This window comes from Carassius carassius, chromosome 43, assembly GCF_963082965.1.
Source record: "Carassius carassius chromosome 43, fCarCar2.1, whole genome shotgun sequence".
Lineage (NCBI taxonomy): Eukaryota > Metazoa > Chordata > Actinopteri > Cypriniformes > Cyprinidae > Carassius > Carassius carassius.
Window position 1 is genome coordinate 11,067,056 of NC_081797.1, and position 12,642 is coordinate 11,079,697.

Here is a 12,642-nt window from a genome sequence, read left to right on the forward strand (position 1 = left end):
TCTATGTGCTGAATTGGGTCCAGTATTAGAGAGGGCAACACGCCGGAACCATGCCATCCCAGTCCAAATACAAGTCCTCACCACTCTGGGGTTCTTGGCAACCGGCTGTTTCCAGCGGGAATTGGCAGACAGGTAAATTAATAATATAAAAAAACTATAAGTAATCCTCAAATTTGTCTCTAAGACCTTTTTGTATATGAAATAATTCTATTGGAATCTATCATCTCACCCTATAGGTCTGGTATATCACAGCCGTCCCTGAGTGCCATAATATCTGTCGTTTTAAATGGTATACTTAATATGGTTAGTCGATACATCAGGTTCCCCTACACTGTGCGAGAACAGGCCGAAATTAAAACGCAATTTGCAGCAATGTCTGGTTTCCCAAATGTAATCGGCGCAATTGACTGCACTCATGTTGCTATAAGGGCACCATCTGAAAATGAATTTGCTTATGTTAATAGAAAGCATGTGCATTCTATTAATGTGCAAATCATATGTGACTCCAACATGACCCTCACAAACATTGTGGCACGCTGGCCTGGTTTAACACATGATTCCTTTATCTTGACACATAGCAGTGTAGGGAACAGACTAAATGCAGGCGCAGTACGTGATGGCTGGCTTCTTGGTGAGTTTAACAATATTAAAAAGTAGAAACTGTAACAATTTTGTTTTTAATATAATTATAACCTGCAGGCGACAGTGGCTACCCCCTGAGACGCTGGCTCCTCACCCCATTTTTAAACCCGCAGAGCGCAGAGGAAACTCATTATAACGAGGTCCACTCTCGTGCCCGCGCAGTTGTGGAGCGTGCCATCGGCATCCTGAAATGCAGATGGCGTGCTCTGGATGCCTCGGGTGGCAGACTTTTATACCATCCAGCAAAAGTGTGCAAGATTGTCAGGGCGTGTGGTGTTTTGCACAATATAGCACTGAGAAACGGTATTCCTCTCCCTCCTGATCTCCCTCTACCCCAGCATTACGACCCCGAGCCACAGCCCCCTGGCCGACAAGAGGGATATCAACGAGGTGCAAGAATCCGTGAGGATGTCATGCGGCGTTTGTAAAGAAAGACAAAACTCAAGGTTCATGTTTTAACTGCATCTTTTAATGATTGTGCAATTTCTTGCATCACTTCTCTCATCTGCCGTAGCTCATCTGCAACCCTGTTGACAGCGTTTGTCTCTCGCTGTAACTGCAGGACTGCGTCAGTGAGTACCCGACCACTTTTGGACGTGCCAGACGCAGAAGGGGCACTGCTTTGAGCCGGACGCTGTGCATCTGCATCTGAGAACCCCTCACCCTGAACCTCCTGTTCATTTACAGCTTCAGACTCCGGAAGGACTGGAGGACAAACAATTGGCAACATTTATCCATTTATCACCCCACACACTCAAATGTACAGCGTTAATGATTAAAAATCGGTTTAACCTTGCTCCTCTGTGGTTTCAGTCACGTCAGTGTCTCCCTCCTTTTCCGACACAATACCACACACGCTGACCTCCCCAATTATAGCCGCAATTTTGCTGTCCACTGATGTGAGATCAGCTGTACATGGGCCCCCACCAGTTGCAGCCACGCTCTGGCGGTGGGAGGACAGTTTTCTCTTTGCCTCCACCTTGAATGAATGAGAATCTTTATTTCACATATTTTGCATACTGTACCTAAGCACATGTAAATAAAACTTTTTGAAAATCAATATTGCTATTTATATAGGTATATAGCCTAATAAAACACAAATGTAATATGTTGGTAAAAAAAAAATTTGTATACCTTCAGGTCGGACCATTTTTTCTTTAATTCTGCAACTGTCCGTTCTGTCCCACTGACACAATTGACGGCAGAAGCAATACTTTGCCACTCGCACTGCTTCTTTTTATTAGTGACCCCACTGCTGTGGCCACCAAATAACACAGTTTTCCGAGCCTCCACCTCCCCTACAAGTGTTTCAATCTCAGTATCTGAGAAATTACGTTTTTTTCCTCTTTTCTCACCTGTCGCCATTATTAAAATTAGGCTAACAGAAATGCACGTTTTCACTTTCTTGGATTAATTAATTGGCGGGTCGCATGCCAGTTTTCCAGGTATATATGGGATTCCACTCTCATTTACATGCTGATCAGCAATCATGAGGTGATTTGCATTGACTATTTATGGTTAAAAATGGGCGTGTACAGGGCGGGATATGAGGCTGGTTCACGTACGCACATCTGCGGGTGATCTGTGATTTATAAAGGGAACATTGCTTACAGGTGTGCGTACGCACGGTTTTATAAATCGGAATATTTTTTGGCGTACGCCATTTTTGGCTTTTGGGCGCACGTAAACTTTTAGTAAAGATCCTACGCATAGTTTTATAAATGAGACCCCAGGTTAACATCACAAGCAAACTCTTGTCTGCTGTCCAGGTTTGGTTTCTTTTGATCTTTTTGGCCGTACTACAGGGTACCCATGTGTTCAAGGATTATACTACCAGCAGTCTATCTAAAACAGCACAGACGCTAAATACTCATATCTTGGGTTTTCATAATGAGATCTACAAGTTGAATGTAGTTTTAAAGGGTTAGTTTACCCAAAAATGAAAATTAGGCCATAAATTACTCACCCTGAAGTCATCATAGGTGTATATGACTTTCTTCTTTCTAAGGAATCAGAGTTATTTAAAAATTGTCTTTGATCTTTCAAGCTGTTTGATGCCACTCAGCGGGTGTTGCACTGCATCAGTCCAAGAGAATTTTAATAAAAAAGTGCATCCATAAAAAAAAACAAAAACAACGATCACTAATTAGAAGTACAAAACGAGAATTGTTAACAAACTTTGGTTTTCATGAGACTCACCGGCGCATGCGCAGCACCGACCTCATACATCATCTGCCCCTGAACTGCTTCTGTGAACAACTGTTGGTGCAAGCTACATTAAAGTGATTATTACATTTAGAATATGGATATTTTTCTTATAAAAGCACATCGATTAGCTACAGAAGGCCTTTATTCACTCTCTGGAGCTCTGTTTTTTTTTTAATGGATGCGCTTTTTATTACAATTCTTTTGGACTGATGCATGCAATACCTTTGGACTGATGCATGCAATACAGCTTGAAAGATCAAAGACATTTTTTTAAATAACTCTGACTGGATTCGTCTGAAAGAAGAAAGTCATATACACCTAGGATGACTTCAGGGTAATTTATGACCTAATTTTCATTTTTGGGAGAACTAACCCTTTAACTATTGCTTTTGCTGACTAATACCACTTTTTTATATACCTATTGCTGATGGATTAAATGCTGTAAATTTGTATGTGTGTATATGTATATATATATATATATTCACCTGTGTTGATCATGCCTGGGTTCGAGTGAAACCAGGTTGGAAGCACAAAACCACTGAAGGTTGAGAAACTGAGAATCAAAAGATTTAAAAGAAAATTTCAAAACAGAGAGAAAATATTTTAAATAAGACCTTTTGGAAATTTTGGAAATAGCACTTCGCTGAAGACATTACAAAATGGATGTTTAAACATTCCTCAAAAAAAAAAAAAAAATCACAATAATGTCATGTGTTGCTTCTTCAAGAATTAATGATGGCTTGAAGCTGCTTGTAATCAATGTGGATGAGTCCCTCAATTGTCCTAAATGGGTAAGAGTTCAAAAGTGCAGAGGATGCTGAGAAACCAGAAGAATTTACAGGACCTGGAGGATTTTTGAGAACAGTGGACACCTTCATTGCCCAGGACTCATGCACAGGAACGATCACAAAAGGTACAAATACTCAGTGTTAAGATCCTAAACAGCCTGAACTTCAGAACACGTTATCTCCAGGATGACTTGCAGATTCTTTAGGGTAGTAACATTTTTAACTATTAATGATAATTAATTTATCTTTTACTTCTCTCTCTTTTTTTCTATAGTGAAACATTATGATTTTAGTTCAGTACCTGGAATATTTGTACTTCCAAATTATCAGTATTCATTAATTTACAAATGTTTTCCATACTGCTTTGATAACAATGCTTTCGGGAAAAACTGTTATATAGCATTCTATATACAGTTAAATCTTTGCTGCATGATTATTTATACTGTTGCAAAATGTAAAATATATTATTCACACAGTTAAATTGGATTTTAGTTGCCTATATTCAACTTTATCTGCATGCATGTAGTATACTCACATAAAGCTCATAATATACAGCAAATCTCAACTGCTTGATTATTTCTAGTAACAAAACGTTGATATTCTGGTTATATTTTTTCCCCCAATTCCAAACCACATCGATCTTAATAACTAATATAAATTTTGTTATATACCACCACATCTCTATGTCACTATGTGGAAATATTTGCGTAATGCAGCCCAAATGTACACGCAAAGACAGAAGTGGGGGTTACAACTGCAGTTAGTGGTATCTAGGCAAAAGTACTTCATTTGGCCTTCCGAAAGTAGATAAATCTACGAATCTTACAACATTAACTTACAACATAACAGCAACGTATTTTATGGAAGACCATTTCGTGAACCTAGGAGAGGAGGTTATTCTAACTCTGCTACAATCAGCTAATGGAAGTATGTTTTGTTATTAGTTAAAGTATTTAATATTGACTGTTCAAATGCATAGTATTTGTTTAAATATTTACTATTGACTGTTCAAATGTGTTGAGTTTTGCGTGTTTTGCATGTGTGCAATTATGTGTTTTTTACAAATTAAAGTGTCAACAAATTCTGTTACACCAAATAATGATCGGCTCAAATTGATTAGCAATATATAGAACGTCATTTACAATACAACTGGAGCATATTCTGAGCTTGAGGAGTGGGATGTTCAGACGCGCTCGAGGTGGTTTAGCAAATCGAGGCATTTGAGAAGGGACAGATCAGTGTGGAATAAAGGTTAATTATGTGGATTTTTTTTTTTTTAATGAAGCATGAACACATAAGACTGCACCCCATAAACACAATCACGCCTAGAAAAAAAACAGTTAACCACCCCATTAACATTGATAATACCAATAAATATATAAATGTAATATATACATTACTTTACATTTTAATTATATATATTTATATATATATATATATATATATATATATATATATATATATATATATATATATATATATATATCAATCCATCCATCCATCATCTTCCGCTTATCCGGGGCCGGGTCGCGGGGGCAAAAGTCTAAGCAGAGACGCCCAGACTTCCCTCTCCCTAGCCACTTCTTCCAGCTCTTCCGGAGGGACCCCGAGGCGTTCCCAGGCTAGCCGGGAGACATAGTCCCTCCAGCGTTTCCTAGGTCTTCCCCGGGGCCTCCTCCCAGTGAGACATGCCTGGAACACTTCCCTGGGAAGGCGTCCAGGAGGCATCCGAAATAGATGCCCGAGCCACCTCAGCTGGCTCCTCTCGATGTGGAGGAGCAACGGCTCTACTCTGAGCTCCTCCCGAGTGACGGAGCTTCTCACCCGATCTCTAAAGGAGCTCCCAGCCATCCGACGGAGAAAGCTCATTTCGGCTGCCTGTATCCGGGATCTTGTCCTTTCGGTCATGACCCACAGCTCATGACCATAGGTGAGAGTAGGAAAGTAGATTGACCGGTAAATCGAGAGCTTTGCCTTACAGCTCAGCTACTTCTTCACCACGACAGACCGGTACAGCGACCGCATTACTGCAGAAGCTGCACCGATCCGTCTGTCAATCTCACGTTCCATCCTTCCCTCACTCGTGAACAAGACCCCAAGATACCTGAACTCCTCCACTTGAGGCAGGATCTCTCCACCAACCTGAAGTGGACAATCCACCCTTTTCCGACTGAGAAACCATGGCCTCGGACTTGGAAGTGCTGATTCTCATCCCAGCCGCTTCACACTCGGCTGCAAACCGCCCCAGTGCATGCTGAAGGTCCTGGTCTGAGGAGGCCAACACGACAACATCATCCGCAAAAAGCAGCGACGAAATCGTATGGTCCCCAAACCTATAGTTGGAACACACTCTCCGTCCCGGTCTGCCAGTCCAGAGGTACTGTCCCCAACCGCCATGCGATTTTGCAGAGGCGTGTCAGCCAAGACAGCCCCACAACATCCAGAGACTTGAGGTACTCAGGGCGGATCTCATCCACCCCTGGTGCCTTGCCACCGAGGAGCTTTTTAACTACCTCGATGACTTCAGCCCGGGTGATGGACGAGTCCTTCTCCGAGTCCCCAGCCACTGCTTCCTCAACGGAACACAAGTCGGTGGGATTGAGGAGATCCTCGAAGTATTCCTTCCACTGCCCGACGATATCCCCAGTTGAGTTCAACAGGTGCCCATCTCCACTGTAAACAATGTTGGTAGGGGACTGCTTCCCCCTCCTGAGGCGTCGAACAGTTTGCCAGAATCTCTTCGATGCCAACCGATAGTCTTTCTCCATGGCCTCACTGAACTCCTCCCAGGCCCGATTTTTTGCCTCCACGACTACCCGGGCTGCAGTCCGCTTGGCCTGCCGGTACCTGTCAGCTGCCTCCGGAGTCCCACAAGCCATCCAGGCCCGATAGGACTCCTTCTTCAGCTTGACGGCATCCCTTACTTCCGGTGTCCACCACCGGGTTCGGGGATTGCCACCTCGACAGGCACCGGAGGCCTTACGGCCACAGCTCCGAGCAGCCGCTGCGACAATGGAGGTGGAGAACATGGTCCACTCGGACTCAATATCTCCAGACTCCCTCGGGATCCGGTCGAAGCTCTGCCGGAGGTGGGAGTTGAAGATCTCTCTGACAATGGGCTCGGCCAAACGTTCCCAACAGCCGAGTCTGTCCAGCTTCCTCCCCCGCCATCGGATCCAACTCACCACCAGGTGGTGATCAGTTGACAGCTCCGCCCCCCTCTTCACCCGAGTGTCCAAGACATATGGCCGAAAGTCTGATGACACGACCACAAAGTCGATCATCGACCTCCGGCCTAGGGTGTCCTGGTGCCACGTGCACTGATGGACACCCTTATGCTTGAACATGGTGTTCGTTATGGACAAACCGTGGTTAGCACAGAAATCCAATAACAGAACTCGGGTTCAGGTCAGCGGGGCCGTTCCTCCCAATCACGCCCCTCCAGGTGTCACTGTCACTGCCCACGTGAGCGTTGAAGTCCCCCAGTAGAACGACGGAGTCTCCAGTTGGAGCACTTTCCAGCACCCCTCCCAGAGACTCCAAGAGGGCCGGGTAGTCCGCACTGCCGTTCGGCCCGTAGGCACAAACGACAGTGAGAGAGCTATCCCCGACTCGAAGGCGCAGGGAAGCGATCCTCTCATTCACTGGGGTGAACTCCAACACATGGCGGCTGAGCTGGGGGGCTATAAGCAAATCCACTCCAGCCCTATATATAAATAAATATAATACATTTATTTATATAGACTCACAATATTAAGAGTTTCACTGTTTTTGTGATCAAATAAATGCAGTCTTGGTGAGCATAAGAGGCTTCTTTCAAAAAAAAAATTATGCCAAACTTTGGTGCTGTACTTAAGTTTGACTTCAGGAGAGTGAAAGTTTTAGTTGAATAGTAGCATAAAAGTATTGAAATAACAAATAACATGCTTTGTTAATGTACAACAGAACTGAATTTGAACAAGGCGTTGGTGGCAACAACAATGAATATAGTTATATGTATTATTATCAATAAACAGACAAGCCCTACCCTTGTAATTCCCAGAGCGGTGATATTCTGGCTTTAGGAAGTGGTGCCTTTACCATTACCCCACAGGGCAGCCAAGATGCCGCCCATGCCTTCAATTGCAATGCCACGGTTAATAGCATGCGTGGGCGGTGGAGGTGCTAGAGAGACGAGTGCATGCATAATAGTCTCCAATGGACTCCATTGTTGAAGCCAGGACTCCAGCCATCATGCCCAGCACAGATGACACACTCACAGTCAGCAAACCCCACTGTCCTAAAAAAGCAAGAGTTAAGAGATGAGCAACAGTAAGGTTTTTCTTACTATAGTTTATGATTAAAAAATAAAAATTAAGAGTATATAGTTTTATATACTGGCAGTATATAAAAGTATATACTGGCATGCTGAGACTATATACATAACTACACGTTTATAAGGTTAAAAGGAAAATAATTTTTCAGTCCACTTAAACTCAAGAAACCTTTGGATTGATTCGTTTTTCTTTTGTTATAGTATCTCAGAAGTATGTTTACTTTGACTCCTATCCAAGATTGAACAAGATTTTAATCAAATAAATACCTAAAATACCAGATTTGAAACAGCCTTTCTGGTATGATGTGGTGTGTTTTTCAAGGCTGTGTATGGCAGTTAAATTAGTAATTAGTCACAGCCAAATTGAATGAAAGGTCAGAGAGTCCATTTGACAAATGCAAAAAAGTGTGCTTGTATATTATTTATTTCAAATAAATTATGTTCTTTTGAACTTTCGATTCATTAAATAATCCTGAAAAAATGTATCATGGTTTCTACAAAAAGCTCAATTGTTTTCAACATTGATTATAAGAAACATTTCTTAAGCACCAAGTCAGTATATTAGAATGATTTAGGATCATGTGACACTGAAGAGCAGAGTAATGATGCTTTGCCATCAGAGGAATAAATTACATTTTGAAATATATTAAAATAGAAAACAGTTCTTTTAAAAACATACTACAAATAAAAAAATAAATAACAAAAAAACTACAATATTCAGTACATTCAAAAGAACAATGTGTTGCCAAAGGATGGCTTCATAAGACATCTGCTATCATTCAGAGTGAATGGTTGAGAGGGGCATATATTGTAAAATGCACACAGTAAAATGAGGCCCATGCTTTATTATCATAGATCAGCCCGAAGCACATAGATGTCTCAAGGGATGTAATTTTAAGTGGTTCAGGTGAAACAATGAATTCTCCTCAGTAACATTCAGACACTGGTGCAGTCAAACCTGAATTAGCTATTTGAAGATTAAAATACCACATTCCCCAACATGGAAGCTTCCGAGCGGTACATATTATGGGCTATATCTAAAGAAGTCAAATGGGACGCTGTGCAAAGTAATGCTGGAAACCTTAAAGGGGTCATTGGCTGCAAAATTCAATTTACATGTTGTGTGAACTAAAATGTGTGTTGGCAGTGTGTGTACACAACCACCCTCTAATGATAAAAATCCACCCTGTGTTCTTTTTTTTTTAAATCGCGATAAATCCAAAACCCTTTCTCATATCAAGCCATTTTCAGATTCTTGGCAGAATGAGGTAGTTCTGCACAGGCCTCTCCCATGATTGAAGAGAGGGGCAGGGCCAGAAGAGATCATTAGCATTTAAACCAACATGGAAGGAAACGGCTTGCTATGAACAGAGCTGTTTTTGACAGGGTAAAAACGGTGTTGTTTTACACTACCATTGAAAATTGTAACCAAAGTATGTTATTGATTTTTCATTAAGACCCTAAAAAATCATATCAACTTGTGGAAAATGGGCACCCTTTTAAGCCGTTTCAAATACATTTATTTGCAAACTGATTCATAGCAGAGAGGCATTGGGTGTTAAAAGCATTCCTTAATTTCTTAACAGAGCTGAAACTGGGCGGAAAGCTGAAACAGGGTGATGAATCATATGCCTGACTGCTTCAAGTGTTGGATACATTAATACACCACACCTTTATGGGTAGCAAAAGCAAACTATGGTTCACTGTGAATGACAGTTGCTAAATCTTCCCCATTCATAACCCATTCACATCACTTTATCACCAATGCCCTCAGAGCAGATGTATCTCTCATCTGTGCATTCTGAAAGAAACACTGCCATTCAAGATGGCTCATTCTTTTTTAAACAGACATGTCTTTTGATTGCAAATAGCACTTGGGAAACAGCTGTGACAGTACTGTTGAAACAGTTACCGTTCATGTTTGTTGACTATGAAAATCATTCATGTGACATGTATTATTCATAAATGCCAGAGAGTTAACAAAATGTTCCAGGGAAACCATATATCTTTGAATAAAAATGTTTTGTCTCTTTGTTGCTATTTTAATTTATGATAAGATTAATTTGTTTATTTCTTCTGTAATTTTTACAGTTAAGAGATAATAGATGTGCATGTTTTTTCAACCATTGGAATTTTTGGCCCTGTGGATTTTAGACACATAAGCCCAGGGGTGTTCTTTGGTATTTTCACCTAAATTTGACATACTCAAATTCAAATGTTTACCCTACACACATACAATGGAGGAAAAAAAAGTCAATGTTTAATTTTAAAGAAAACCCTTTGAACTACAAAATATGAGTGTAATTCTTTATAAATAACATTATATGTGTTTCAAATATTACAATAAACACAAAACAAACATAGGAGCTTTTTGAAAAGAAAAATTTTGTTTTTAAATCTGTAACTCTGTTCTATTAGGGATAGCTCTTTGAAATATCCTTTTTTTGATGCCACTAGATGCCAAAATGTACCAGAAAAAACTAAAATAATTTTTCAAATAACAGCTTCTAAACAGGAGTTACTGCATTATAACCGAAGGGAGATTTTTTTTCTAATTTGCATCTAAATGTGTCATTTTGCAAAAACAGTATTTATAAGACACATTAGCCCAAGAATCCTATCTTACTATGTGCCATAAGCACTTTTCTTGATTATTGATTTAATTAGGTTTCATTTTTATGTTTTTCTAAGTAGTAATATACAAAATGGCATAAGCAAATTGGACCAAATTTCACATTTTGTATTTCTACAATCAGTTTTATTCTTTCAGGATAAACAGGACTGGATTATAAAATATATCTGGTCTATCACAATCTAAAACAGAATCTACATTCTCCAGCTTTATATCATTTTATTAATGTGCATTCTGTATTGGTATACTGATTCAGAACATCTCACCTCAGCATCCCTGCATCCAGCAGCCTCTCCCTTCCTACATCATTGCCTGCCTGGACGAGAGCTGCGTGCTAGTCCGCTAGCCACAGCTGCTATATGGCCTTCAGAGAAACAAACAAATATATTTTCATCCACATATCACTGTAATAATCCATGTGTATTGTCACGGGTGGAGGGAACACACGACAACAAGAGCTCAAAATAAATACACTGGAGGGTGGATTTATTTACAACGGTTGTGCCCAAGGTGAGATAAACAGTGCTGAGGTGAGTAAGTGCTCTTCGTCATCGTGTCCAGTGTTTCATGGTTCCGTGTGGCGCTTGTGGCGGGGCTGATCAGCTATCCACTTGTGTCTGGAAAGCGGAGTAGAAGGCACGTTAGTCTCTAGCATGGAGGAGTCTCACCCCGGTTGCCATGGCTCGAACGGCTTATCTGGCTGTTGGCAATGAGCCGCAGCTGGGGCCGATCAGCCCGTGATGAGCGCGTGCAGGTGTTCTTCATCCGTTTCCAGGACAACGTTGATAGCCGGTCGGGATGCTCGTTACACTCCCCTCCCAAGTGTTGTCCTGGTCCTGAAGAAAAGATGCAATAACTGCAAGGGGGTCATTGGGGGTGGGTGGGGAGTGACCCCTGACAGACCTGAAAAATCTGACCAGATCCATGAGACTCCGTCCGCGTTGGCATTAGCAGCTCCAGCCCGGTGGCGGACGACGAAGTAGAAATCCTGGAGTGCGAGGAACCAGCGCGTTACTTTGGCATTGGTGTCCTTCACCCTGGCCATCCATTGTAGGGGTGCGTGATCTGTGAGGAGGGTGAACTTTCGGCCTAGCAGGTAGTATCTCAGCTCCAGGACTGCCCACTTCACGGCCAGCGCTTCTTTCTGCACCGCGGCATAATTCTTCTCGGCGGTGGTGAGCTTCCTGCTAATAAACAATATGGGATGTTCCTCACCTTCCTGGACTTGGGACAGGACGGCTCCTGTATCCCGTATCTGGCACGTACAGCTTCCACCTTTTTCTCCTGGGGCTTGAGAAGGCCTCGCCCTACCCAAACCCCAGGTACTTTGCCTCAGAGAGCGCCAGATGACATTTATGAGGGTTGGCGGTGAGCCCAGCCCGCCGAAGCTCCATCAGCACCCTCTGCAGCCGATCCAGGTGGTCTTCCCAATGCTACGAATGGATGACGGCATCATCGATGTAAGCCGCGGCGTACTGCTGGTGCGGCCGTAGCAGCACGTCCATAAAGCATTGAAACATGGCTGGGGCCTCATGTAGTCAGAAGCGGAGGGTCCGATACTGCCGTTGGCCACTTGGGTTTAGCTTCCTCTGACAGGGGTACTTGCCAATATACCTTTGTGAGGTCCAGTGTGGAGATGTACTGGGCCCTCCCCAGCCGATCTAATAACTCATCCACTCAGGGCATTGGGTACCCGTCGAACTCCGAAACCTTGTTAAGCCGATGGAAGTTGTTGCAGAAGCGGAGGGTGCCATCTGGTTTGGGTACCAGTACACCGGGCTGGACTACGGGCTGCGCGATGGTTCAATCACCCCTAACTTCAGCATTTGTTGGACTTCTGCTTCAATAGCCTACCGACGAGCCTCTGGGATCCGGTAAGGCCGTTGCTTAACGACAACCCCTGTCTGTCTGCACCCACCCTTCCCCCGCTGTTGATGCAGAGGTGTAAAATTCCATAGCTCACTGGCCCGATGGGTCAGAGTGATATGTAATCTGACTAATAGCAGTCCACAACCGAGCGCAGATCTATAGAACATAAGATCTTCAGGCCGAGAGCG

At 42.5% G+C, this 12,642-nt stretch overlaps 1 pseudogene; it reads right to left on the reverse strand.

The window, feature by feature from the left end:
* The window catches only part of LOC132124805 (solute carrier family 23 member 1-like), a 42,389-nt pseudogene that overhangs the window by 14,356 nt on the left and 15,391 nt on the right, over positions 1–12,642 (reverse strand).